This window comes from Dermacentor andersoni, chromosome 6 (assembly GCF_023375885.2).
Source record: "Dermacentor andersoni chromosome 6, qqDerAnde1_hic_scaffold, whole genome shotgun sequence".
Lineage (NCBI taxonomy): Eukaryota > Metazoa > Arthropoda > Arachnida > Ixodida > Ixodidae > Dermacentor > Dermacentor andersoni.
The window spans coordinates 139,792,881-139,818,301 of NC_092819.1; the positions used below are offsets into that span (position 1 = coordinate 139,792,881).

At 45.2% G+C, this 25,421-nt stretch overlaps 1 long non-coding RNA gene across 2 annotated transcripts; it reads left to right on the forward strand.

Annotated features, from left to right (window-relative positions):
* The first annotated feature begins 4,266 nt into the window (after positions 1–4,266).
* Positions 4,267–10,826, forward strand: LOC126523308 (uncharacterized). 2 transcript variants are annotated; one of them, XR_011895288.1, is made up of 3 exons: positions 4,267–5,734; positions 7,681–7,808; positions 9,850–10,826. It is a non-coding gene; the product is annotated as an uncharacterized lncRNA (long non-coding RNA). The 2 variants fall into 2 exon arrangements; XR_007597630.3 differs by lacking the exon at positions 4,267–5,734 and adding an exon at positions 5,840–6,701.
* The last annotated feature ends 14,595 nt before the right edge of the window (positions 10,827–25,421 follow it).

The window sequence follows — 25,421 nt, forward strand, 5'->3', positions numbered from 1 at the left end:
AATTTCTCGTATAACTTGCGGTAATCTTGACTTGTAAGATTGTCGTTACGTACCGAGGAAAAAGCATGAAATATTGGCGGGCTTAGATTTTAACGCACTGCTCCTACTCGTTATAGCGGCCAACGATTTTCTTGCTCGCTAGATTTAGCGGGCTACGTCGGTGAGCAAAACCGGCAGTCATCCCGGGACTATGTTTGTAAACAGTGAAAGGGTGTGCAAAAGGAAATGCGCGGATGTCCAGTTGCACGCCGATGAGCGGATTTTCGAGTTGGAAGCTCCTCGAGGCCAAGCGAGCGCGTTGCAACATTTCGCGCGTTTTGGTTTGGCCTTGTGGAGGCGCAGCTAGAACGCTGGCGGGAGCTTGCGCGGGCAAGAAACGTGCGGAAGAAAGCATTTCACCCAAGGGATGCTAATCGTCTCGCATTCCCACACGCAAGCAGTCGTAAGTGTTTCTGGCGAGTGTTAACGCGACAGTTAAGGGCCCCGTGTCGGAGAAAATCTGGCGTCAGAGCCGGCATCCGCGGCCAGAAAATCATGCCGAACCCCGCATTCGGTATCATGGAGGCCCTTCTCGTGGCTCATAGATGGTACTGAACCAATTGAATTTCTCCAAGTAAAATTCATCAGAAAATTCGTAGGTTCATGACAGTGCTGGATTGTATTTTCAATATAGGAGAAAACGTAACTGTGTTGCGCGGAAACTCAAACACAAAGCCATATTCTAAATGAGGGTTGAGGTCTGTATTAGTGGGAGTGGAGCGGCCCACTCGGTTACTTGCAATCCCATAAAACTTGGCAGTGGCTTAGCTCGGCTATGCCAGGATATACGTAGCGAAAGATAAGGCATAGCATGGTTAGCCTTGGTTAATCTTGATTGCAAGTCCAGGTTAGTCTGGTTGTCTAGCTACGTTGCGTCGTTTAGCCAGTCGTTCGGCGCGCTGTTCGTCTGTTTCCTGGGCGATTCGTTTCCTCTTCATCTCGTTCCGATGTCGATTCCAGGCCTCCTCCTGCTTATCAGAATTGTCGCCGTCCATACTGCCGCCTCAGCTGTGGTTGCGGCGCACGCGAGCTCTCCTTTTCAATCCTCCGACATGTTATCAGGCATGCGACGCAGCTGGCGATGCGAGCGGAGGCGAGCGTGACGACGAGGAAGACGGTGTGACGTCATAACAAACGGCGGCGCGGAAAGGCGCGGCGCTGCGCAGCGGCTGTACACCTGTGGCTCGGTGCCACTAGTGGCGCATGCGCAGTAGTGACTAGGGAGCGAGAGAGAGAGAGAGAGAAATATCCGTGGCAAGGCGCGCGTTGCGACGTCATGTGCCTCCTCGGAGCACCGCCATGGCGAAATCGCAAGTTCGCGGCGGTGCTCACATATGGTTGGTCACGGCAGCGGAAGCAAGAGCAGAAAACGTACGAAACCAAAGAAACGAACAAGCACACTGTAGTCTGCGCGCCACAAGCGAGACAAGTAATCATTTTGACGACAAATCCAAGGTTCTCCAGAAAACTTTATACGTGTTCGTTGTAATTAGGAAAAAATATTTACTCTCTGGATGAAATGCTTTCACAAGTTTTCTTTATTGGCTAGGCAGGGAAGCATTGTGAAATATACTTTCAAAAGTATTGCTCAGAAATATAATCCTAGGATGGGGCTTCTTACAAAGAACAAGCAGCCACAATATGTGAGGCGCTGCCTGCGATGACAATAGAGCGGTCTTGTGACTGTATGTTCGATAGGTAGATACGCGTTGTAAAAGTATTGGGTTGCCCCCAGCAGAGCCAGCAAATGCGAGTAATGCAGATGCACATCCTAGCGGACGGTTGCTTGATGAATGTGCGATAACAGGCAGTAAAAGTTCTACGAATCCATTGAGCGCATTCTATATGCCTTAAAGGGGAGGTGATTTGCACGATATTAAAGCTTTCTCTTTAATCTGCGCGGCGAGGCGCGCGTTGTGACGTCATATGTGCCCTCGGAGCATCGCCGTGGCGAAATCGCAGGTTCGCGGCCAGTAAAGCTTTCTCTTTAATATCCGCGGCAAGGCTAGCGTTGTGACGTCATGTGCCTCCTCGGAGCACCGCCACGGCGAAATCGCAAGTTCGCGGCCAGTAAAGCTTTCGCTTTAAAATAAAGAAAGCAGACCGCTCGCCTTCGTGCATAGCGTTCGCCGCCAGCGTTGCCAGGAAAACATTACGGTTACATAAGCCGCAATTGCCGGGAAGCGTGAGGCGCAGTCAGGGACGTTTGAGTACTATCGCGTTCCACACTTAAAGGCGAAGCTTAAGCGTCCTCTCAAACTTTTAAATGCGAGGGTGAACATTTGCAACTTTGATAGTACCTATCTAGCCGCCTATATTATGGTCGTTTCGTTAACTTGGTAGGTACCGAAATTGGCATAATATGACAAGGGTGTATGACAAACATAAACGATTGGTCATGAAGTGAATATCCTGTCATTTGTGTCACGTAGATCAGGAAACAGCCGCCTACTTTTTGGTGTTCTCATGGGCATTCCGCTAACTTATTTGGTACCAGAATAATCGTTGTATAACAATAGTGTATGACAAGAATAAATGATCAGTGAGACATGTATGTCATGTAGGTCATGAAACAGCCGCCTATATCTGGGTGCTCTCATGGTTCCTTCGTTAAGTTGGTAGGCTCCCCACACACTGCTTCGCATAAAATCGATTCCCACTGGGCATGGTATCTGATATCTTTTCTTTTATCCGAAGTTGAACTGAACCGAAAAAGTAAATATGCAGAAGCCTGAACCCGAACCTTAAGTGAACCGGAAATTTTCGGTTCCACACCCTGGTTTAAACATGAAGGGGGAAGGTTTAGCCTCCTCTTTCTCAATTAAACTGCTTTCCTTCTTCACAAAAGGAGAAGACATGGAGCTGCAATATAATAAAATACAAGGGAAGCCTCATTCGTTGCACCCTCTCCTGTGTTCAAAAGGACGCGGTATCTTGTGCTGATTGAGCGCGACAGTTCTCAGACTTGAAATGTGCCGCCATGGAAAGGCCGAACGTATCACAGATTGTTTCAGAGAGAAGAAACACGTTGTTAACTGCGGTTTCTCCAGGCTGCGGCTGCATAACTGCCCGCCTGTGTGTCTTCGCGTTGGCATACATTGCTTGCCATTACGATAGGCCGCCTACTCCCTTCTGTCAAACTCCAACACGTCTACACACTAAACATTTTTACGCCCTTATGGGTGTTCAGAGGGGTGCTTTCTGCATTTACACCCCTGTCCACACCCTTTTAGCACCCTTTTCGGTCAAAACACCCTATCACAAGGGTGTACACTACACATAGGTCCGACTTTGCTAGAAGAAGGGTGTTAAATCGACGACTGAAGGGTGTTGAACGCATTGATGCATATATCTAAGTAACGTGTACACGTCCACGCATTGAGCAATGTGTGTAGGTATTGCATTTTTAATGATAAAGCATTTTATGGCCTTTCAGGTAGGAAAGATGGCGTTCTCCGCAACAACAATCCATACGGGACCCTGCTCATGTCAATCTTGTCATTTCCCTTGAAAGCATTCAGAAAGCATTCAGAACCGCGCCGCCCTTTTATTCTCTCAAATTATTCACGTCATTTTAGCGTGACGTCCATGAAAAGAACACTAGGTCAACCTGAAATTTGGTTACGTCGTAGGTACCTTCGTCTGTGTATTTTTCATAGAATATGGTACTTTAACCCTTCTCTTAAAGAAAATATTTCACCACACCAAGTTGTATCTCGTCTCGCATCGACCATCAACACAAAATTGATGTGCCATTCTTCCTTTTTGCCAAGAACAGCCACTGAATGGAACCGCCTTTCCGCCTCCACAGTCTCAATTTGTGACACCACTAATTCAACATCGCTGTTCAAAGTGTCTTACAGTTTAATTTTCTATTCTTGCCCTGCACTGCAAATATTGTATACTTTCACCCCTTCTTTCTGTTGTGTCTACTAGGCCTTGAAAGTATATTATACATACTTTCAAGGCCTAGTAGACACAACAGAAAGAAGGGGTGAAATTGCGGCATTATTGCATTATTTACCCATAATTGCTCATAATTAACGTTGTTCTATTTACTGCCTTCTGTATCACTACTGACGTCATACAAGACGCTGATGACGTCACATTTTATTGATTTATTATACAAAGCAATAAAATGTGAGGTCATCAGCGTCTTGTATGACGTCAGTAGTGATACAGAAGGTAGTAAATAGAACAACGTTAATTATGAGCAATTATAGGTAAATAATGTGAATTAGGGTGGAATAAATTCGGTTAAGGTTCGTACAAACTGTAGCAAGGTGGATTACGGCAGATGAAGGTAGAATTGTGAAGACACGTGACAATGTATGACGTATCACGGTCACGTGATAATTGCAAGTGTACATCCATGAAGTGATTAAGTTTTCGCATTCCTAAGTGACTGTCGATCTTTTTCTAGGATTCTGATGTTACTGGCATGACGGCCACTCCAAAATGTATCATCAAGAAAATGTACGCACTTTCACTTACAATTTAATTATCACTACATTTTGTGCTCACAATTATATTATCATGCAATTAAACACTTCTAAGACTAACTGCAGTAGCGGAATGAAAACGCGCGAGCAACTTGCACAATTCTGCACGAATATTTCGGTGCCCTTAAACGCCCAACAAGAAGTGGCGAAATTAAAGAAGCTGTCTGGATACATTGCTGAACAAACAGGGACGTGCTATTAGACGAGCCTCTGATGTACAATGGCATCAACGTACAATTTGCTTGGTGAAGCCATAACGAAGACATTTATAGCGGCGAGATCACGCTGGAAGTTCTCAAATCCGAATCTCCACGTACCTTGCCTAAGTTATTCAGAGTTTTACTGAGATACTGCTCTGCCTTCTAAGCGCATCCTCGGACACAGTTTGTAAGGCTCAGCCTATATATTAGGGGCTGGTGTCGTCAAAGCTGTAATTGCTTATCCACAGCATACGCTCTTACAAACGCATTCTTCAGTCGCCTCATGAATGCTTACGCGTCGCTGTCGCACGACCAAGATGTGAGGGTCTTTATCGAGCCAGGATATCGCTGTAACTACGCTGTGGCCTCGCAAGGTTGCTTCGTTTGGACGCAGCGAATAATATAATCGCACCAGCAGAAGAGCGCCGATCGTCTCGCTCACGGTCCCGATTTGTGTACTGTACCCTCAGTCATGCAGCGCAGACTGCGCCCCCCCCCCCCCCCAGAAAAAAAAAAAAAATATGCTCGGCACGAACCGTAGTAGCAACTACCCGCCTCACCGCTCTTGTTGGAGACCACAACGAAGCAGCAGCTAACAGGCGGCCATTCGAGCAAGCAAACCTGCCAGAATAAACGTTCAATTTGCGCGCCCGCCCCCTGCCCAATGAAAAGGGACCGGAAGTGACGGGACGACGCTGTACAGTCACTTCGGCGCGCGGCACGATGGGAAGGCGGAAGCTACGCCATTATTGCATTCTTTAGCTACGTGAAATGCGTTCGCGTCTCGCGCTGTGCGACATAATTTTAAACGTGTGATTAGTTTTGTGCGCGGTGTAGAAAAAGGTGTGGCCCGTGCTTTGTGTATTACTCGTGGTCCACTTCAAAGCAAAGCGTTCGTACGCACTGGAAGATGGATCCACGGACGCTGAGACGAGCAGTTGCAACGTGCCCTGTGTCGGCGGTCGGTAGTACTGCCATAATGGAAATTTTCAGGCAAGTGCCCATTTATTTGGTATTTCTTTGGTTTGTTACGTGTTTTTGTTCGCTCTAGAAGTATCTTAGTGTGATCTCGTAGCATAATTCACTAATGTAAGTGCAAGAGCAGCTGCACTCCTAGTAGGGCAAGTTAACTACCTCGATCGCGCCCCGTCTTACATCGGGCGTGATGCGCCTGCATAGTTACGCTTTTGTCAGCGCTTCAACGTTCATAGATATGCTTCTTTTGTGCGTTCAGCGCGGCTTCTTGTAATACGGTCGCTCGCACTTAAGTTAAATGTGGTCGACCACTTTTGCGTCGCGTAGAAAAAGGACGACTGACTTTGCCACCTTTCGAAAGAACTGGCGCGGTATTGGTTCTCCCTGATGCGGTCGCGTGCTGCTGTTGCTGCTTGCCGGGCGCCTTTAACATGTTTTCGGCTCGCTTTGTCTGTGCGTGTGTGCGCGCTCGCGCTCGGCTCGATTCGTGTGTGTGCGTGCGCTCAGCTCAGCTCGCTTTGTGTGTGTGTGTGTGTGTGTGTGTGTGTGTGTGTGTGTGTGTGTGTGCGTGCGTGCATGCGTGCGTGTGTGTGTGTGCATGCGTGCGTCTTGCGCGCGCATACATGCCGGTTTGTATGGGCCGGCGTGCTTGCGTGTGTCTAGTGCGTACGTGTTTTGTGAGCGTGTTTCTGTGTGGGTCACTGTGTGTGCGTCCACGTGTTAGCGTGTCTGCCTGCATGTATGTGTGATTGTTTGTGTTTATCAATGTGCGCGTGCGTGCCTTTGTGTCTGCGCTTTGAGAGTGCGTATATTTGTGTGCGTGCGTATGTATTGCATAAGGCCGGTAGAATTTTACTCGCAATAAAACTCTTCCAATTTGGTGCAGCGAGTGTTGCCGCCTGAAAGCCGAGTTTGGTTTCAAGCCAACCTGGACAACTGCTGTATGAGGCGCTGTTTCGCAGGAGGATCAGTGGGAAGGCGTCAGGTATACGCTTCCTCCTTTTTCCCGCCTCTGCCCTGATGAATCGATATCCTTGATTGTTATTCTAAAAGAAACGTTACATCCAGAGCACAAATAAATGGTTAAGAAATATGGTAGTGTGTTTCGCCATTACACTAATTCTGATCTTAAAGACGTGAATTTCCCATTAGCCCACATTTCCGTTGATGCATACAACCGCTGAAATTGTGAACAGCAGGTTATTCAAGACCCCCCGTCCTACGTATATAGCAATTGTCTTCAGGAGCTTTAATGAATTTTGAAAATTTGAAGTGTTGTTGCGCTTTAGAGGTATCATATGCAAGCTTTAGGTCTCTCCGGGTAGTTTGCATGCTCTTCGAGAGCTGTCGCCTATAGCCATATTGAAATTCGTAATTACAGTTTGGAGCACTAGGGAAGCTAGAAGGCTTGTCCTGGATCTCGAGAAAGTGTTTAAGCTGGAAGTGTAGGTTGAAGAGTTTAGGGTTGGTCACACGAAGGCTTTTTATGCCTTAGCAGTAGGAGTGTCAAAGGATAAAAAATACAGTGTGTCAAGCGTGGGAAGCTGCTTATGTGGTAGAGGCTTGTGCGTGTGTGTGTGTGTGTGCGCGTGCATGCATGCGTGCGTGTGTGAATTCGCTCCTCACAAGGGAGTGTGTGTGTGTAAGTGAGCTACTTCTTTGCTGGTGCTATTTGCCAAAAATTGGCAAGAAAACACAATAATCAATATAACTTGAAATAATAAGCTATGCAAAGCATGCTGGCACAGTAGCGACAGCAGCATATGAGCATACAAACATGCAGCTGTGTGACAATCTTAATGCATGACTGCAACATCTGGAAGGAAGCTTGCTTCTTTTTTAGTAAGCAGCGCAAAGTCCATATTTTTTGCTTTTCTCATGCAAACCAAAACGAGGCTCATTACCAGTGATCTTGTCTTTCATTCTAATAGCATTTGTTTATCTTAGTGTGTTGTTTCTCGCAGGTCATGCAGATGATAGCATCAATTTCACAATGCCCAGCCTTGGTGCCCTCCATTAAGAGCAAGCCACTTGCGTTCGCCTTCAGGCAGATGGTTGATGTCTTCTAGGAAGCAGTTGGGAAGACTACATTGTAAGTAGATATAGGTGTGTGGTTTAATATAGTAAGTCAAGTTATAATTTAAAACTCTGAGGCTCTTTGGCGGCCTAAGCTTGATATCATATGCAGTTGTGTGTGTTTTTAAATATTGCCGATTGTAGTGCATACTGCAGGTATGACTTGATCCAAAGCATACACTTGCATTTTCTTGATGGCCTTTCATAGCGAGGATTTTCTTTGTGCAAGAATATTCACAGATGGGGGCATTCCAGCATGATATTCTTTATTGTGCATTCAGTGCTAATTTCGTATGACCTTCCTGCTACCAATGTTTTTGCAGGAAAGGAATATTTCCTTACTCTATGCAATGAGCTTGTTATTTGCTCGTTGCATTACTTGTCTACCTTTAATTTAATCCCGTAAAATTCTCAAAACCTTAATATTTGAGCTGTTTTTATTTCAAATACAATATTAACATGCGCCGGATTGCAATCTAGACTGCAAGGGATTTGAAGAAATTACAAGAAACTAGGACCTCTCATGGGTGTTAAAAAACATTTCCGCAGGCATTGCACCTATTTCTTGTACTGAGCTAGCTGCTCATGAAAATTGCAACCATATGTCATTTCACACAGTTTTGCAGGATATAGCAGGCCTATCATTGTCACTAAGCACAACCTTTCCTCATTTGCATCATGAAAATCTGCCTCGTGCTTAATTTGGGACAAGTCTTGAAAAATGAATGCTTCATAATTTTGAAACTACACAAAGTATTGGTTGGGGCTTGGCAGTTTTCATACTTGACCATGTTGAACCTAGCCATTACAAGACGAGAAAAAAAACATGCATGCACAGGAGGACTCATTCAATCAAATGCAATGCTGTGGTCATTTTCCATGTGGCAAAATGTACTTTTAGGCGGGGGAGGGCGGGTAGCCAATTTACAACCATTGCGACTCATGCGGGTAGTGGCAACACAGGATGAGAAATGGTTGTGGCTCTGAGGTTCATTGAATATGTGAACACTTATATACAATCCCTCCCCACCCCCAGAGTGAAGGGTAACCGTGCAATATGATTTTTTTAGGAGACAAGAAATTTCAGGCTCTAGTTGAGATGCTACACAAAGGAGGACCATGTATGTATTCACAGTATAACATAAACTGCCTAGGAGGGGTATCACAGTTTAGAGCATGAAGTAGAAAGTGGGAGCATGACGAAGGATCATAAGTTTATTTAAACTTATGATCTTTGAGAATACTACTTGTCACCGTTTGCCAAGCTAACCTATTGAAAGAAAGGGGCCTGCTCTAAAAATATAGTTAACACATGCTAAATTTTCAAGGAAAGTATGCCGAACTGTCAATTCTTACTAAATTAGTAAATAAGAAATACACAATAAATTTTAGGATACAGAAAGGGTCTAATAAACTGCATTGGGGAGTTGGAGATTGTTGGGCTGGATGCATGTATTGCAGGGCAAATGATAATGCCAGTGGGGGTTCCCTCATTTTTATTTTGTGTGCACTCTGTAAAATTACTGTCTCCTAGTGTAATGATGTTGTGTAAAAACAGCCATTTTTTAATGTCTTGTGCATGTCAGTCTTAATATGCCATATCCCGTAAGGTTCTCAGCTGCAGTACTTATAAAGTGTAATGCAGAGATATATTCCACATTTCATGTCAATTTTATATTAAGGTCACATACACACTCTTGGACAAATTTCTGTTGTTGAGAGATGTCATTGGTAGTGTCCTTAAATTTTATTCACTCTTATTTTCTATGGTGAAAAGGCTACTGTAAATTTATTTGCTTTTGCTGCTGTATGTGCCTTGTATTCACAGTGACATAGTGGTTTAGTGTTCACAGTAAATGCAGTTCCTAAATTTGCAAAATAGAAATTTCTCCTACCTTTCACCTGTCTTGCCCAGTTGCCTGAGCTGTTCATTGTTCCCAGTCACATTAATTAAGTTTGTTACTTTCAGGAGCTTGTTGCCTTATCAAATTTTCCACAGTGCACATGTGTAATTACACAGACTGAACTCTCATGATTCTCTTATTTTGCTAATGCAGGATGCAAGATTCCAGCAATGCCATGCGCTGCATTTATTGGTCAAGATGCTCAGAGAATGGAGTCCCTGCACCTCGTGGTGAAACGTGAACATTTTCTTTCTTTTGGAAAGCTAAACGTCATTTGCTGTATCAATTGCATTCTTGCAGCTCAGATGTGTACTATATTTTTTCTAATTTTGAATCAATTAATATTCACTTTTCTGTATAAAAATGACGTACAGTGTGAAGGACAAGGACTGCGAGAGATGACATACACTGCGCTGACTTCCAACAATATTTTATTGCGTTGCCACATCGTGTGTTTATACACAAGAAGGGCCATGCGCAGAAAATGAAAGGCAGTCGCAAGGGGTGTTCTAACAGCAAGTCATTGTACTAAGAACATGGTCACTAAAAAAAAATCACAATTTCTATCTGTGGAGATACAAGACTTCACTAGGGGTCAGCGTGATAGAGGGGGCACTAACGCACACACTACCCATTTTTCTGGTGAAATAAGCATCAATAATGTACCGGGTGAGCTGTGTTTTGCTAGAACTTGCGTATCTTCAAAGAGGGGCATGCAGCGGCAGTCCCGGCAATGAATGCCCAAGTGGCCTTGAACAGTGTTATGGACGTTATAGTGCACTTTTAAACGATCATTTAGGCACCTGCCTGTCCGTCCAACATATTTACTGCCTTAAAACGGGAATATGGTAAACCACATTCGTTACACATATCGCAAAACGTTTTCTGTGCCCGACAGAGCAAGAACTCTGACACGATTTAGGCGCGTTTACACGCTTATAGAGCTTTGCCAGCTTTTCCGGGGCTGAGAAAAGGACTGGGATTCCTGGAGGTTGCCAAATCTTTTTTTAGCCTGTCGGACACATCATGCACATACGGTAGCACTGCGAACCAGTCTTTCAACCGGCTGGTTCCTTGACTGAGTGCGCTCATCACGTTTTGTGCCCTTCAGAAGCTGTTCTGCTATGGCTGAAATTAAGGCCAAAGGGTAGCCAGCCCAAGAAAGGCGATCAACCTGTGCAGCAAGACTATCTTGCATTTCATGTGAGCAAGATTTATTGAGGCTGTTAACGAGGCAAATCTTTACAATACCTCGTTTAACAAGCTTTGAATGGGCAGAGTTAAAGGGCAAGAGTGACTTTTTACTTCTCGGTTCAAAGCACTAGCCCACCTGTTTATTTGTAAGGCACTGCCTGAGATCAAGAAAGCGCAAAGAATCGTCAGTGGGGACCTCATTTGTTAGTTCTAGAGGCTGCAGCTCTTAAAGATCTCCAAGTCTCCCAAGCAGCAGGCTCAAAAGCATGATCAGTGCAATCAATAAATACCAGGTAGTCGTCCACAAACTTGCACACTTTGACAACGAGAGACGCATCTAGGGGACCTTGAATATTTCAATCATGATTAGCTAGATAAATATCACTCAGTGGCGGCGCCAGGCACGATCCTGCACAATATACAAATAAATGGTACTTGTATAGGATCATGCCTGGCGCCGCCACTATGTTATATTTATCTCGCTCATCATGATTGCAATATTGAAGGTCACCTAGATGCGTCTCCTGTCAAAGTGTGCAGGTTTGTGAATGACCACGTGGTATTCATTGATTGCGCTGATCACGCTTTCGAGCCTGTTGCTTCGGGAGTCTTGGAGATGTTTAAGAAAGCCTCTACAACTAACGCATGAGGTCCCCATTGATGATTCCTCGCGCTTTGTAGATCTCAGGCTGGTGCTTCGATCTGAGAAGTAAGAAGTCACTCTTGCCCTTTAACTCTGCACACTCAAAGCTCGTTAAATGAGGTATTAAAAGTTTTCCCTCGTTAACAGCCTCAATAAATCTTGTTCACACAAGATGCAACATAGTCTTGCTGCACAGGTTGATCACCTTTCTAGGGTTGACTACCCTTTGGCCTTAATTTCAGCCATAGTGGAACAGCTTCTGAGGGGCACAAACCGTGATGAGCCCGCTCAGTCAAGGAACCAACCGGTTGAAAGACATAGGTTCGCAGTGCCACCGGTGGGTATGTGCATGATGTCTCCGATAGGCTAAAAAAGATTCGGCAACCTCCAGGAATCACAGGCCTTTTCTCAACCCGAGAAAAGCTGGCAAAGCTCTGTAAGTGTGTAAACGCGCCCAAATCACGTCAGAGTTCTTGCTCTGTCGGGCACAGAAAACGTTTTGCGATATGTGCAACAAATTTGGTTTACCATATTCCCCTATTTTGAGGCAGTAAATATGTTGGACGGACAGGCAGGTGCCTAAATGATCGTTTAAGAGAGCACTATAACGTCCATAACACTGTTCAAGGCCACTTGGGCATCCATTGCCCCGGGACTGTGACTGCGAGCCCCTCTTAGAATATACGGAAGTTCTAGTGAGACACAGCTAACAGGTCATCCGGGAAACTAGAAGCAAATTTCACCAGAAAACTGGGTAGTGTGTGCGTTAGTGCCCCCTCTATCACGCTGACCCTAGTGAAGTCTTGTATCTCAAAAGATTGAAATTGTAATGTTTTTTTTTTTTCAGGTGACCACGTCCTTAGTACAATGACTTGCTGTTAGACGCCCCTTGTGACTCATTTTCTGCGCATGCCCGCTCTTGTATACGTACACACAATGTGGCAACGCAATAAAATATTATTAGAAGTCAGCGGTCTATGTCGTCTCTCGCAGTCCTTGTAATTCACGCTGTACGTAATTTTTTCGCATTAATTGCCAACTATCCCAAGAAAGCACCTTTTTCAGTATATTTATAATGTTTGATACGACCATTTGCTGGCAAATGTTAACAGTGTGATATTTAACTTGAACTTTTACATGACTGCCTGTGCCTGTGTTCTTTTAGTAACCAGAGTATGGCTAATTTATTAAACCACATTTGCTAATTTGTATACTCACATGCTACAGCAAGCCCTAATCTTGTATTACTGCATCTAAGTGCAAATAATTTAGAAATTTACTATGTATTTTAAAACACTGTCCACCTTTCGTGTTCAGCAAAATTGTTTAATCAACAGTGGTTTGCTTTTATCAGGCCTTTTACTGCACCTTGCAACCACACAATAGTAAATGTGGAATACTCATTCTTGATTTATGGTAAGAAAAGAACCTATTTTCAAACTGCATATTGTATATGTACCAGTGCCTTCGGGTTACAAGACAGAAATTTATAGAAACTGGAATTGTAGTTAGAAAATCTCCTACACAGCACTTTTAGCACAGAGAACTCTCGTTTCACAAAAGAAGACAAACTATGTAGGCACTAAAAAATTCTACATATTGCTCGTGCTCAAGTAATCTTGTTGGAAAGAGAAAATTAGCAATAATACTGCTGGCTTAAACCTCACTTAAAGCACGTCTATGCTTGGAAAGTATTGTTTCAGTCCGAAAAATGTTGGCCAGTTATGCTTACATCGACTTTCCAAACTTTTCATAATGCTTTGCGATTACATTAGTGTACAAAGTAACAGGTGTCTTGTGCATTTGCTCTGCATTTCAATTACTCCCCTAATTCACCTTTGCAATGTCCCTTTTTTTTTTCAAGGCTTCAAAACTTGAATTTTCGTTCATTGAGCCTTATACTGAAAATTTATTCCTTTATGTGGCCCAAAACACTGCGACGTCAACTCAGGCTCTTTCAGTGCTGCAATACATAGTTTCTTCTCTAATACCAGATTTGATCAATACTTATATTTTAGATACCTTTGTGGGAAGTGTACATGATCTTGTACTTACCGATGTGTTTGGTGATTGTGCATGTTTATATTTCATGTGATTTATGTATATATTGTACTCTGTATTGCAGCATGCAATAAATATATTTACATTTTTCTTGAAAATGCCATATATCGTACCAGTCTGTGTTGCATTTTATGTGGATCTGGAAATCGTGATAACCGTTGGTGTTGATATACATGCTCAAAAGTGACATTTGCTAGGTTGTATATGTGCAGCGAAGACAGGTTTTGCAATATACACCGTGAATTACTAATATGTAATGTGATCCACACGTATACGTGCGTGTGTGCCCATCGAAGCTTCAAGGCCGGCTGTTCGACGGTGTGTTTGGTAGCCGAACTTGAACCTTCTGGCACACGCGAGAGTTACGCGTGGATCGCTGTACATAGTAGTAATTGAAGGCGTGTACTGCCGAACCTGCCTTCCATACACACTAGCAATAAAAGGGTGTACACCCTTCCAACACCCACATAGATGGGTGTTAATATGGACTTGCACCCCTACACCCTAAATTTATTTTGCTGGACACCCTTCCTCTAGGGTGATATAACTGCACCCCAACTGTAGGGTGTAGACAACAGCACCCTAAGGGTGTTCGTCTGGCGACAAACTGATTTACACCCTTAAGGGTGTTAAAATGTTTAGTGTGTACTGGATGAAGCAGAATTACCTGTAAAAACTTACAGAATAAAATAGCCCTCCTTTAATTTCTTTGATATGCAGATTAAACCATGAATCCTATAGGGTGTGACTTCTCAATACCAACAGCTTGTTAAGTTTGATTTGAGCATAACACAAACGTGACCATACCGCGCTGTGATTAAGCATTATCAATAACGCGAATTGCCTGTTTCGATGGAGCAGGGCTTTCATAAGTATGGCTTAGGACGGCTGCAAGTTGGCGCTGGTGTAGGTTTGACTTTTACTCTGTCGCCTTATCGGCCTCGAGCGAAAAAGCGCGAATATAAATGGATTTTAATTTTAAGAGAGACTACAGCGAGGAAGGCCCGCCAAGCAGCGCTGTTCCTGTGCACCCCCGTGTGGAGCTGAAGCCATCACACAGGCGCCCCCCACCCCTAAAAGAAGAATAAATAAATAAATAAGAAATAAAAAGGAAGACAAAGGAGGTGACCGGAATGTTCGGCTTGAATAATACCAGCGAGCCGCCGCCTGCACGGCACACGGTGATCGTATCGTATCCTCTTCGAAGCGCCGTTCAGAATACATAACAAAAGTATAGAAACAGGAATATACAGTAAAAGACAGTGTACAGGAAGGGAACGGAGACTATATATGCCTCCGCGCGATGTGAAAGAAGAAACGCAGAAAGCAGCGAGCGAACAATAGAAACCTTTGAAGGAAGCACGCAAAATACTGAAACACGAGCCGGCGCTCGAGAAGCGAGAGCGCGTCGCCCCTCTGTTTGGACCTCCAAGAATGCGTACCTAATATCTCTCTTTCGGAAGCCGCGGCCGCCTCCTCCAGTGTCGCTCGGCCTCCTCGTCTTTTTAGCAATACGGGTCCAGAAAGGCTAAACGTGATCGTTGTACTTTATTTTCTGCTCGTATCACTCGTTTTTCTTCATTTCCTACTGTATCGCTGCCTCCATCGTCTCCCTCCCTTTTCTCCCGCTTATGGCCCACGCTTCGAAATCTGCTTTGTTCATCGGCTTTTTCTGTCTCTCTCTCCCCCCCCCCCCTTTTTTTTTCCGGCATGTACTGAGCACCAAGCGAGTGCAGAGAAAGATTCAAGCAGCGTATGTATCGCTTTAATTTTTGTTCTCTCTCTCTCTCTCTCTCTCTTATCTGCTGTATATCTTGCTTCGTCTCACGATGAGGGGGAGGTGAAGAGGCCCGTCGTCGTCTGCTATGCCGCTTCGTTGTCTGCTGCTGTCGCTGGCGTCTGCATCGCCGTCGGCTCGTTCGGGGTGATCAAAGAGCACCCCATGTATTACCGCCGAGAGGCACTCGGCAGCGAAGGGTTAATTTCGCGAACCGGTGACAAATTATGATGGCGCGGAGTGCTGGCGCTTAGCCGAGAGTCGACGACGACACGTGCGTGCTTTTGTAGGCCCGGCTGCCGCAGGGCGAAAGTCTTGCTGAACAGCGCTTGGAGAAGAAGAAGAAGAAAATGCTGAATGGCCGAGTACATATTCGTGTAAAAGAGCACTTCATGGTGCGTCTTTCGAGCAGCTCTTGATCTTGCTTCTTTGCGCTCGCTCGTTAGGATGCCTACAAGCCAAAAGCTCGCAGCATTAGTGCATCCATATTTTTGCCAATTTTGAATAAGCACATAAACCTTTCAGGTTAACGTTTGTGCAAGCTAATCTTGTCAACTTTTTTTTTTTATTTAAGAATATTACACTGATCCTTATGAGCCGTTAACAATATTGCATGTTCTTAGGCTCGCCTTTTGGGTACGCGCGACTGAAGAAAGTACTTCGTAACACTGCCTCTTAGGCGATTGCAAGCTACACTAAAATCGCACATGCTGCAACAATTCCACTTTACTGTTCGCGAACATGTGTTCCTCTTGTGCTGTACATATTCTGATTGAAGCTCGAACTCTTATGCTATCTCAAGGTTATTGCACGCTAATTATACAGCGGTAATGTTCCCCCATACATAAATTGAAAGCTTATTTTGTAACTAATATGTCTAAACGGAACCTCCACATTCAGTAAAGATAAACAAGACAAAAGTGCACGGAAGCTGGAGACGGAGGCATCAGCAGTGGTGGAACAACGGATACCTTTGGAGCCAATATTTCGATTGAGTGAAGTGTGGTCTTCAGTGAAACAAATCTTGTTGCACTTGTAGATGCAAGTTTCTTCGTTAAAACGTTGGCTCCAAAACACTTCTTCTACGACCACTAGCGGCTCAGCGATGACCTTTAGTTTTAATCTTCTTAGACAGCAGGCTATTCATGTCTGCTCTATTTCTTGTTGGAACTGAGAAGTGACGACAAGAAGGATTCGATGAAGGCAAGAGTTTTGCCACAGCGAAGTATCCCTAGGGGATACGACGATGTAATGTGTCCGAATTTCACCTAAGTTAGAAATACACATGCACACGTTACGTCTTGTCACACTGTACACCAATATATGCGCAAGGTTTGAGCTCGCAAAACTAATTCCTGGGTTATTATTCATCGTCAAGATTGTTAAGCTGGCTGTGAAGACATGCTGACACAAGCACGACACGGCCGCTGACTCCACAAACACGAGGTACGAAACTCGGATCGACTAAGTACGTGGCAAAAACCACCTGAAACGGCACATGAAACGTTCTAGAATTTATTGAAGAGAGTAATTTGCATAAGCAACTTTCCTCACTGTAAAAATAAGCACCATATGGAAAGAAAATACATATTTACTGAACGCATTTAGTTCATAGCGGTAGTGGAGCTATGACAAACAATTACACAAAGGACAGAAGTACGGCTAGATCGTTTCCAAAGTAAACGGGCTACTTCGCGCGTTTACCTTATATATTGTTCGGATTTGTGTCTCTGTCTCCGTGGCTCTCCTGGCACTACAGAGCCCAGACCTCTGGATGGTGAGTACAACAATTGTTCAGCCCCAGGGTGTTCAAACTATTCGTATACCACAAGGCTCACTTAAAGAGCTTGTTATCAGCTTGGCGGCCGCCTGCAACGTAGCCTAAAAACTTTTCAGAAAGATAGTACCTATAAGTGGTGGGGTCGGCGAGAGCAAGCTGCATCAGCTTTGTGAAGGAAAGAACTTGTCTTGACGGAGGAACAAGTCCCCTTGCAGTAACATCGGCTCTAGAGATGTCACTTGTTCGACCAATGTTGATACAATAAACAGGGCAAACTCGTCCACCATCCACTTGTAGGATATGCTGGATGGGTTGAATTCCAAATCACTTATTAGCCTCTTTTCTCTTGTGCGCAATGCCTAAAATTACCCACGAGAGGTTTTGGCAGTGATAAAAACTTCCATTACGAGGGCAACAAACCTAAAATTTTACATACTGCGGAATTTAAACTCTATACAAAACAACCCAATGTGTAAACTACGCGACGTTTATGCGGTAATAAAGAACGTTCAGACACTTTTGTTCGGAAAGCTGCAGAGACATTCCAGCTGTGGATGCGGCATTGTTCTAGACGCTCACCGTTATGGCTCTTTTGTAATGATAGTACTGACTTTAAGCGAACAGTACCAAATGCATGGAAAGTAAAGCCTAAAGGAAGGTTCTCTGCAACTTGTTCCCTCCAGGAAGCGACCCTCCAACCACCGGCGCCACAAAGGCACCTACAAGGCGCGAATTAAAGTTGTAGTGCGTCGGGGCCTGAGGAGGCTGACGTCACAGTGAGTGCTGCAGCGCTCAACAGTCTCAGTAACTATAGTTGTTTGAGCGGAAACTAGACAAACAGAACCGGCGGTAGACCCACCGCGGTGCACTTAGCGGCTATGGTGTGGCACTGCTAAGCACGAGGTCGCGGGATCGAATCCGCATTTCGATTGGGGTGAAATGCAAAAACGCCCGTGGCCCGTGCATTAGGGGCAGGTTAAAGATCCTTCTATGGTCAAAATTAATCCGGAGTCTCCCACTCCTGCGTTCCTTATAATCAAATCGTGGGTTTGGCACCTAAAACACACACACAAAAAAAGTAAAGAGCCGGCCGCGTATAGCTCGAATGCCAAAGAAGGGTAACAGGAGGAGAAAAAGACTAGAAGGTGTGGCCATCTCAAGATGCACATAAATCAGAGTGGTCGCATCGGAACTCAACAATGGCACTATCGAAAAAAACAGAACTCGTGAGTGTAGACGAGGAGACACATGGCAAAGAATGTAATCCAATTTTACGTGGATGTAAGGGGAGATTTCTGCCCATAATTTAAAGCTTGTGCGCTAATTACAGGTTTTTTAGTAAGCTGCGTATTACAGCGATCCAAAGCTTTGTGCACGCGTTATAATACAGACAAAATCTTACTGTAGCCCTCGACAGCGTGACATCGATAGCACAGCATTTTTAAGTTTGTCGCTAATGGGGACAAGTTATTGCTCATAAGGGGGCAAAATATGAAGGTATGAAGATATATAGGTCTTGATTACATAAATTAGAAACCTCTTAAAACAACCTCTCCAAAGAAGCGGCATCGCCGCGACCAGAGTTGTTATTCAGCAGGACAGTACAAGTGTGTCGTAAGCATTTTAAGTAAAATGCTTTAGACTCCCGGCATAATTTTCCCTCAACTATCTGGTTCCCTCCTTCACCTTGCAACTCTCAAACTTTCAAACTCTCAAACTAAAAAAAAAAGTAATTGTGACAGCTACTACAACCATACGCACAATTTTGGTTCAGCTACTGAGAAAAAGAAATTAGAAAAAAAATGCAAGAAAACGCTGTCAGTTTGGTTTGGTGAGTCAGTTCTTAACAGTACATGTCTTGAATTTACCTGAAAAAATAATATTTCGGTTATTACAGAAGAAATTGAAATGAGATGTTTTCCTTGAATTTTCTTGCCTCGGAATGCAGTGGCCTTACGTTAATATAACTTCATGGATTTCAAAATATCTCTGTATGCATGTAATATTTTTTGTTCACAAATGTCTGCAAGGCACTTTTACTTGCGTTTTACAGCGAAGCTGTGTATGGCTTGGGTTCGTGCTTTTTTCGTCTCCGTCAACAAATCTACGTGAGCAGAAACTATCATCATCAGCAATGGCTCCTGCCATTGCTCGCGGGTTCATCCTTGTGTTCTTTCAGAGCTGGCTCCGTTGCCGCTCATCATGCTAGCGTCACCATATTTGCCCCTCCTTCTGCGAAGTCGCTGATGGCCCTGGCTTACTGCCAGTCGGTGCGGCGATTTCGGTGTCAAATCCTTTGCCTCAATATGTCGCGAAATGAAAACACGAATGTATATAACGAATGCATAGTTAGAATGAACGCGGATGTATAAAAATAAATGTGTGTCCGTACCTTTCGTCACGATGGCCACCGATCAATACAATAGGTGTATTAGTACCTTTGTTCAAAATTCTGTGTCACCTCTTCGTCGCGTGCTACACAGCTTCGCTGGTCAACCACCTTGACAGAGTGGAATACCTAATGATTTTTAAATATAGTATGCCATACTGACTGATAATAAAAGAAAGAAAATGCCGTGTTTATTGATAAACTGTCAACTAAACTTAACCAGAGGCTCTACAAATTGCATGACACCACGAGGAGCTAGCACGGAATGTTCGTGTCTGTCTTTTCTTTTTACATCATTTCTGACTTACACAGAATCTGGTCACAGTAACACTGTCATACCATTTCTAGTATTCTGGAAGTTTATTCTGGAATTGTAACTTACCGTTCCTGTTCTGCGCCCATTTAACTGCTGGATGTATGGGAATGCAAAGCACTCACAGTACATGGCTCATGCGGCAGGACAAAAGCAGACACAGGTAACTCCAGTCAGGCATTACTAACCACGACCCATGAGAGAAAAGCAAGCAAGTCGACTCTTCAAAGGGCAAGCACGCGTCCCAAGCGACTGACTGATTTTTTTTTTTTTTTCAGCTACAACTTGCTCTGACGCAACTTGTGACTCTTGCTGAGAAGCAAATGTTCGACGGCGGTTTGAAGACCAGTTACTTCTTCAGCTTCCCGTAGGTAGCTTACTTTCATCTGGTGATTCAGGGAAGAACCAATAGCGCGTTTCTATCCTCTAACACGCCTTTAGAAAGACCGCACGGCAAATTTTTGAGGGGCACCAAAGGAAAATATTGGGCCATGTTGATTTCGATAGATTATTTGTCGCGAAGAATATCGTCATTTTCAGTGAGCCCAATACATTACTCTGTTATAGTAAAAAATAGGAACCAACGATCCCATGGCCACTCCTCAATTTGAGCAGCCTGCGCAACAAAGAGTGGCGTAATAATCACGTGACTTCTCTCTGTGGCGCTTTCCGTGAATGAGCCAGTGCTGACGCCGCACGAGAGGCACCATAATCAAAAACAGTGAGCGCCGCTCCGATCTTTCAGTTTTGTTATTTTCTCTATTACATAATCTGTTTTCGCTACGAATGGCTTGTTGCAGAAGCCTAATCTTTCAAACTAATAGTATGTAATATTTCCTTCTAACGTCCTGTTAAGGTGTATATCTTTATGGGTAAAATAATAACTTTGCTTCCGTAGGAACATATCCATGGCCTCACGAATGCCGCTAGTCATTCGCACTTTGGTCGGCTGATATGAGGCCTGTGCACATGTTAACATCGTAACGAACGGGATCCGGACCTTAGCAACGCAATTTCTAGCACGCTGTAGCTTACGACAGACAAAGAAGAACCGAAGTTACTATGAAAAGCATAGCCCCAAAGGTCTACCTTTGTTCTTTGCCATAATAACAATTAAAAGGAATATATCTATGGTTTTAAGGGAACAACATATAGAACACGCCTCCTAAAGGACCCGTAATATGTTGCGCGCGTGTATGCGCTACTGGTATCCCAGGCATATGCCACTGGAGCGTATGACTATAGGGCGGAGAATTGCGTTATTCCACCACGTATGCTGACTATATAAAAGCGTAGGTTCCAGAGTGGCCCCCTTACAATGGTGTCATCGTGTTTGCGTTTCCACGGCGCTTTCCAGAGCTGTCCTGCTTTCCTTCAATTTTTATTTTTTTGTCTGTTTTTTTTCCTTTCAAAGGGGGACTGAAAAGTCTTCCCCAAGTGGTAGCATCCCTGAGGGCAGTCAACGGCGTGAACATGATTACCGCCGACACGGGAACAAACAATGGCTAAGCGCGAGAACCCCATCCACTTGGTAGACGCGGTTATGGCAGAGTGTTCCGAGAGGAAAGGTGGCAGTTGCTCCACGGGTACTGTCATTCTGCATTTGTAACCTGCATGTATGACGCAGTGTCCGTGTTTCATAATTTTGCTTTGTCTGATTACGGGTTACTGAAATTTGTATGAGCACAACGTCTCTACGCTGCGATTCCTCCCCGTTTTAGAGCGCAGCGCTTAGGCGCCCGTTTCTGCGGCGAGCGTCGGCGTAACCCAGCGAACGAGCACAGCGAAGGATGAAAGAGCGAACGCGAAGCGCAGCGGGGATGAAAGACGCGAGGAGGAAAGCGGAGGAGGAGGGTATGGCGAAAGCGTGAGATGAAAAGTGCAGTGCGGCAACGATGGCTGCGAGATGGCGCCAGAGTAGCGCGCATCGTCTGGAAGGTCTGTCTGCGGCCGCTGCTGTAAATCACGCCCACGCGTCGCCCACGCGCTGCCTCTCGCGATCTGCAGATCAGCGAGGCAGTGGTACCACACTTCGCTCCGTTTGGAACGCGCCGCACAAGACAGATTATCCGCGCCAGTCAATATATCACGAAATGATAACACGTATAGAGCTGCGCTTCAACTTCAAGTTAGGGAGCATCGTAATCGTGGGTGATTTTTTTTTCCGGTTTCAGAGTACCTACCACTACAGACACTCGTCAAGGCAGCTTCATCGCCACCATCAGCCTGGTAACATTCATTGCAGGCTAAAGACGTCTCCTAGAAATCTCGATTCCACCTTCATGTCGCTGTTTGTTAGTAGCGTCTTTTCAAGTGCCGCCATTTTTTACTGAAATGATACTTGGCGCCAGAGAGTGGTACGGCTAGTGTTTGTTCTGCACTCCAGCAACTCCTATAATTTCCTTCTCCTCGCCCCCAACCACAACACCACACACATAAAGTTGAAATGTATACCACACGTTCACAAGCATATAACAAGGAGTAGTACACCAAGAAGTCACAAATTCCAAACGAGGCGTACAATATTGCCAATCAAATAAAGGAAACTCGCTATAAAATAGCGTAGGCACAAAATGTCCCAAAAGATAAAAATGACATACAAGATCACTGATTCTAACAAAAATGAACAATGTGCGGATCTCACGCGCTGTGAGAACCGGTTTAAGTTCTGCTTTCATTGGTGCTACCGAAAAATGCTGTTCGTGTTTAGAGGCCATCTGCAAATATAAACCGCACGAGTAAGTTGGACACATTATCACCGAAGAGTGGTTTGCTCGGTATGAACATGTCGCACTCATACGTATGGCCTCTAGCCGCCGTGGTGGCTTAGCGGCTATGGTGCTGCGCTGCTTAGCACGTGGTGGCGGAATCCAATCCTGGCAGCCGCGGCCACATTTCAGTGGAGGCGAAATCCAAAATGTCCGTGTCCCGTGCATTGGGGGATGGTCAAGGATCCCCTAGTGGTCAAAAGTGACCAGGAGTCCCTCACTATGGCGTGGATCCTAATCAAATCGTGGTTTCGGCACGTAAAACCCCAGACTTTATTCATTTCGTGGGACCTCCCAAACTACGACCGATCTATTCTACGAGTTACCGCCGTATTCCCCTCCTCATATTTCCTAATCTCAAGTATGCAAACATTACGGCGGAACTAATCTCACGATGGCCATCGACGCTAATGCGATTAGGATTTCAGTAATGTAAGGACACGCTGTAATCCCAAAGTCACCTTATTTAAGTAGTGGTCGTTGTGAGACGTCAGTTACGTCGGTTATATTCAACATTCACCGGTAGCGTGCCACTCTCCTATAGGAATAGGAAACTGGTACTCATTTCCCGTGGCCTCCCGTGACTATGGCGGCATGGCAACGGCTTCATGTCGTGGACACATTTACGAGGCGGCATGGCAACGGCTTCATATCTTGGACACATTTACGACGATAGATTCACGAAGGAAAAACATTATTGGAACAACAAAGCCTGACGACGGCATGATGGCAATGAGGTGACGATTCTTAAATTATAAGGATAGTGTACCGATGGCAGCATGACGACATGGGGACCACGTAATGACGACGAGTGCAGGACGACGATGACGGGACGGCGACGGTGTGACGACAAATAGACGACAAAGTTGGAATGGCGACGACGGTATGACAACACATGCGTGTTTACGACTGTTTGGCAATGACGCAGTGTCGTCGATGGCGTGGCAATGGGATGACGTTACTGAAGTGATGACAGTGGTAAAACGACAGCGGGACGACGACGGCAAGACGACAATGTTATGGCGATGACTCTGAGACGACGATGGCCTGAGGACGATGCATGGACGAAGGAATGAGGTCGATGGAACGACAAAGGCAGTATGATAACGACGCTAGGACGACAATGAGATGACGATTCTTAAATGATGAGGATGATATAAGGACGACTGCGTTATGGCGACATGAGAACAATGAGACGACGAATGCATGACATATATGGCATGATGACGACGGCATGAGGACGAATGTATGGCAACGGATGGATTATAGCGACTGGCTGACGACGACCCAATGTCGACGATGGCATGAGAACAGCGCATAATCACGATTTAATGACGACAGCATGATTACGATGAAATGATGAAGGACTGACGTCGATTAATCGACGACGGTGACACGATGTCGACGACATGACGACAATGGGATGCGGTTACTGAATTTATCACGGTACTTCGTGCTGCTTGCACGCGTGACAAAACGGTACACGTCCGCATGTGTTTGGCCCAAGCCGCCCTGGCGTGAAATATGGCTCCCTGCGCTTTCTCATCTGTTGAGCTATGGCCACGAAAGAGTAAAAAAAGTAAAAGACACCGCATGAAAGGAACGGGTGTGCGAAATAAAGGGGTACGTACACAAGCCTTTTTAACTCGAGTGGCCCGCAAGTATTAGAACGCTGCTCGTTTTGGGGGTAGCGCACGGCAAACCTCTGCTACAGCTGGGTTCGCGGTTCGCCCCACTCGGGGTTATGGACTCGGAAGCGCCTTATTAAACGCCCTCCCGCTTCCACCTTTATCGCAACGGGCGCTGCCCGGCTTTTCCACGCACTGCCCGTCGTTTACGCGAGGGTGGCGTTTTCCCTTGCAGACGCTTTCCGGTCCGCTCGGCCGTCATTTGTTGGTTGGGGGCGGTCGTTTAGAGGGTCTCCTTATATACGACGCCCCACGCCAGAGGGGAGTGCCTGACAAATGGCTCTCACATCGTGCACCGGACAGAGCGCCATATCACGGCAGAGTGCTCGTTGAGTGCCGAAAGACCGCGTGAAGAGCGGTGAGAAGATAAAGGGGCGCGGGAAAGTACCTGTATGCAAGTGCGATATCTCGAGAAGGGCAGGACACAAGTTAAGCGATGTGTCGGTGCGGTGATGAGATATGAACCGCGTCCTGAGAACTAGGTATATAAAAGGCGGATGTATAGCCTCCTCATGCACATCGATTTCCTAGCTGGTACTCGAACTAGAGTTGCTGTATATGGCTTCCCTCTGGAGAAATATACAGGGATACATGTCTGAAGCGTACGTTACAGACAGCGTGAGGTCTTGCTGTGTACTTAGGACGACGGCACGTGTCGCAGGTGATGAGCGGAGATGTACATTGGTGGAGTGCTTATGTTTTACTGACCGGTGGCTTAAGAGACTGAGGAAGCGCGTAATCAAGACTTCACAAGAGTGGAAGATAATTATGGCTGTCGTGTGGATGTTGTCCGTGCATGTGCTATGCACTAGGTGTAAGTCAAGTTTGATTATTAGTTGATTCTGCGTTGCTGCAGGAGGTCTGTGCCAGCTTGTTGTAGCAATTGTTTCAGCACAAGTCGCTTTATCCATTAATCATTGAAGTGTGTGCGTGTGCGTGTGTGTGTTTATTGAAACTGCCCTTAATTAACATATAATGACGTGACAGCCACCGTTATTTCTCGTCATTATGCACGTCGTAAGCACGTGCTACAAAACCATGACCTCTTGTTCTTTTTGGCATGTGTACCGGTGCCACTAAATGCTAAGCAGGATTATTAGACTAAACGTTCT